Source organism: Pongo pygmaeus, chromosome 9, assembly GCF_028885625.2.
Source record: "Pongo pygmaeus isolate AG05252 chromosome 9, NHGRI_mPonPyg2-v2.0_pri, whole genome shotgun sequence".
NCBI lineage: Eukaryota > Metazoa > Chordata > Mammalia > Primates > Hominidae > Pongo > Pongo pygmaeus.
The window spans coordinates 111,732,348-111,736,952 of record NC_072382.2 but is presented as its reverse complement, the minus strand read 5'-3'; the positions used below and the strand labels follow the sequence as shown (position 1 = coordinate 111,736,952).

At 42.0% G+C, this 4,605-nt stretch overlaps 1 pseudogene; it reads right to left on the bottom strand.

Annotated features, from left to right (window-relative positions):
• Positions 1-3,024: 3,024 nt before the first annotated feature.
• Positions 3,025-3,657, bottom strand: LOC129007886 (DNA-directed RNA polymerases I, II, and III subunit RPABC1-like; annotated as a pseudogene).
• Between the last annotated feature and the right edge of the window lie 948 nt (positions 3,658-4,605).

Genomic DNA, 4,605 nt, shown 5'->3' with positions numbered 1-4,605 from the left:
TGCACTCCAGCCTGGGCTAGGGTACAGAGTCAGACCCTGTCTCAAATAAATAAATAAATAAATAAAATAAAATAAAATAAAATAAAATAAAATAAAACAAATTCTCCCATACCCTTTTCCAATCAATTGCTCGTCTTTCCAGAGGCAACCACTTTTTGATTTCCATCCCCTTTAATTAATTTTCCCTGTCTTTGGATTTCATTTAAATGGAACCATACAGTATATATTTGTTATGTCTGTTTTTCTTTTTCATTCAGCATGATATCTGCAAGATTCATACATGTGTGTATCAGCAGTTGTTTCTTTTCATTTCTGAGTAATATTCCATTGTATAAATATACTGCAATTTGTTTATACATTTTCCCATTGATTGACATTTGAGATTGTTTCTAGTATTTGCCTATTATAAATAAAGTTTTTGTAAGTATTCTTTTTTTTTTTTTGAGACAGAGTCTCACTCTGTTGACCAGGCTGGAGTGCAATGGTGTGATCTTGGCTCACAGCAACCTCTGCCTCCCAGGTTTAAGCGATTCTCCTGCCTCAGCCTCCCAGGTAGCTGGGACTACAGGTGAGCACCACCATGCCTGGCTGGTTTTTGTATTTTTAGTAGAGACTGGTTTCACCATGTTGGCCAGGCTGATCTAAAACTTCTGACCTGAAGTGATTTGCCTGCCTCAGCCTCCCAAAGTGCTGGGATTACAGGCATGAGCCACTGTGCCTGGCCAGTTTTTATAAGTATTCTTCATAAGTTTTTCTTTTTTTGTGAATATATGTTCACTTCTCTTTGGTAAATACGTAGGGGTGGAATTACTGGTTCATATGTAAATATATGTTTACCTTTATACGTAACTGCCAGAGAGTTTTCCAATGAGGTTGTACCATGTTATACGCCCACCAACAGTGTATGTGAGTTCTAGTTTATCTTCATCCTCATCAGTATTTGGTTTAGTCAGCCATCCAAATGGATTAAGCCACTTCAGTGTGAATGAAATACTGTCTTATTGTAGTTTTAATCAGCATTTCCCTGATGTCATTCAACAAATTTTTGTGAGTTTATTGACCATTCATGTATCTTCTTTCATTAAGTGACTGTTTAAATCTTTTGCCCATTTCTAAAATTGGTTGGCTTTCTATTATTGAGTTTTAGGAGATATTTTTATGTTCTGAATACAAATATATTCTTTGTCATACATATACGGTGAATATATTTTTTTCCTATGTGTGACTTGCCTGTTTATATTGTAAATGATGTCTTTTAAAGAGTGAAAATGTAAAATTTTGATGAAATCCAGTCTATTAATATTTTATTAATGCATTTTCAGTCCTATTCAAGAAATGTTCGTGGACTCCTAAGGTCACAAAGATATTTTTCTATGTTTTCTTCTAGAAACTTTATAGTCCTGGTTTTTATGGTTAGGTTTATGATCCATCTTAAATTAATTTTTGTATATTGAGTGACATGAGATCAAGGTTCATTTTTTCCTGTATAAATATTCTACTGTTCCAGAAGCATTTGTTTAAAAAGAAAATGACCCATTGAAAAAAAACCCCAAATGACCCATTGAATTGACTTGGTGCCTCATTCAAAAATCAGTTCAGCATATCTATTACTCAACTCTCTTTTCTGTTCTACTGATTTATTTATCTGTGCTTATGCCTATACCAAACTCTTAATTATTGTAGCTTTTTTTTTGAGATGGAATCTCACTATATTGCCCAGGCTGGAGTGCAGTGGCGCTATCTGGGCTCACTGCAACCTCCACCTCTTGGGTTCAAGCGATTCTCCTGCCTCAGCCTCCAGAGTAGCTGGGATTACAGGTGCATGCCACCATATCCAGCTAATTTTTTTGTATTTTTAGTAGAGATGGGTTTTTACCATGTTGGCCTGACTGGTCTCAAACTCCTGACCCCAAGTGATCCGCCCACCTGGGCCTCCCAAAGTGCTGGGATTATAGGCATGAGCCACAGCACCCTGCCTATTGTAGCTTTTTAGTAAATCTTAAAATTAAGAAGTAATTTCTCAAAGTTGTTTCTTGTTCCTTTGCATTTCTATATAAATTTTAGACTCCTTTGCATTTCTGTATAAATTTCTATATACAATTTGAGTCTAAAATTTTAATAGGGATTGTATTGAATTTATATATCAATTTTAAAATAATGGACATCTTAACATTCCAGCTTTCAGAGAATTGTCCATAAACATTTATTTGTTCTTCATTAATTTCCTTTAGCAATGTTTTGCAGCTTTCAGTTAGAAATCAGAGACAGCAGGAGAGATAGAGATGGAGGAGGGAGAGAGCAGAGAGAGAGAGAGAGCGAGGCACTCACTGTGTTGTCTAGGCTGACCTCAAACTCCTGTGCTCAAGTAGTCCTCCAGGAGGTTGGGATTTCAGGTATGCACCACTGTGCCTGGATAAAATGTTACATATATATATATATTGGTGTTTATATCAAGCAAATTTATTTACTCAAAATGTCTTTAATGTTTGAAAACACCCAACCTCCTACAACAACCGAAAACTCTGCTGAGTTGGAATCTCGCACCGTGGTGGCTTGAGAGCCTGCGCAGTTGTGAATGGAGTAAGGAGCCAAGGCCGGGTGGGGGCCACCACGCATCAGGGCCACTGAGGGAGGGAAGATGAGGGGTGGGAGGCTGAGAGCCTGGGAGGAAGCAGTGGCTGGTGGGAGACACGGACCCCAAACCCCCAACAGAGTGGACCCAGTGCAGTCTGGGCGAAGATGCCAGGCACCAGCTGCCCCCAGGTGACCTCCCTGTGGGGGTCTTGTACCTCCTGAGGCCGGATCTCCCATAAATACACAGGTGAATTGGAGGGACCGGGCCATGGGAAGCCTCATCCCAGGATGGGAGCACTTCAGTGGAGGCTGCCTGCCTTGAGGAGTCCAGAGGAGCAGCAGCCGGGAGAGAGCTGGGGGGCTGGGCTCCGGCAGGGCAGGGGCATCCATCCTGCAGGTGACGGGGGTCACTGTCCATGTGTCTGCCTCTAGGGGCTGTCAGGGAGGTGGCTACTGCACCAGCCGGTAGGTGAGGTACCTGCCCGCCGTCTTGCTGGGCCGGATGATCTTCACTACCTGCCCATGCTTTATCCCAAAGTAGCGCGCCACGGCGTCCCCCGCCTGGATCCTGGGCAGCTGGTTCTCTCGGAGCTTATATCGGGCCAACAGCACTGTCACCTCCTCCTTGGTCATGACAACGTACTCAGGGACTAGCTTGTGCTCTGTGATATTGATGAGCAACTTCTGCTGCAGAAACTGCTCCATGACGTACTTGGGAGCCATGTCGACCAGGCACTACTTGGTGGAGGGCGTCATGCCCTGCTGCACCATGATGAGGACCCGCGTGATGTTCTCCTGCTGCATGTGCTGGCGGTACACATTGAGGGTCTTGATGCCCACCTTGGGCTCCTCTGGAAAGAACACAAACATCTCGTCGGTGGGGTCATCACTGTGGGCCACCAGCGTGGTGAGGTCCGTGCACCATGGCTGCCCCTCAGTTGGCTTGTCCCCGAACTGGGCTTTGAACTCCTTCAGTGTCTGGTCAAGCTCGTCCTAGGTCACTAGGTAGCCACGGTCATGGCACAGCTGCATGAAGGTCTTGCGGATTTTCCAGAGCTGGTACCTCTCCTCCTCGTCGTCCATGGCCGCCCTAAAATCTTGCATATTTTTCACTGGATGCCTTTTTAGGGATTTGATATTTTTTAATGGTATTTTTAAAAAGCTTTATTTTCCAGTTGTTTGCTGGTGGCAAATAGGACAGCAATTAGACTTTTTATATGCTCCAAGAATTCTAATTTCACTTATTAATTCTAGTGTTTGTTTTGGGTAGGTTCAATAGGATTTTAATAATCATACTGTCTATAAATAACAATAGTTTTGCTTCTTCCTTTCCAATACTTATGCATTTTATCTTATGTTCTTGCTTTATTACTTTGGCTAGGACTTCCCTTTCTTATATTTTTTATAACTTTTTTTCTATTTTATGGTTTGAGATTAATAATAATAATAATATTCAAGATTCAATAATAAAATTCAAGACTGGTATGTCTTATATTATGTCTTCAAGTTAGATTATATTTTTTCTTTGCCTTTTCTTCTTCTTTTTGAGACTGAGTCTCGCTCTGTCACCCAGGCTGTAGTGCAGTGCACCATCTTGACTTGCTGCAACCTCCGCCTCCTGAGTTCAAGCATTTCCCCCTCCTCAGCCTCCTAAGTAGCTGGGGTTATAGGCATGTGCCACCATGCCTGGTCAATTTTTGTATTTTTAGTAGAGACGGGGTTTCACTATGTTGGCCAGGATGGTCTCAAACTCCTGACCTCAAGTGATGCATCCTGCCTTGGACTTCCAAAGTGCTGGGATTACAGGCATGAGCCACTGCGCCCAGCCAGATTATATTTTATATTGTGGCAAATATATACAACAAAATGTATTAGTTTAACCACTTTTAAGTGTATAGTTTTGTGGCATTAACTACATTCACATTACTGTGCAACTGTTACCACCATCCATCTCCAAAGCCTTTTCACCTTCCCCAGCTGAAACCTTGCACCTGATAAACACTAACTCCTCATTCCACCCCTCATCCAGCC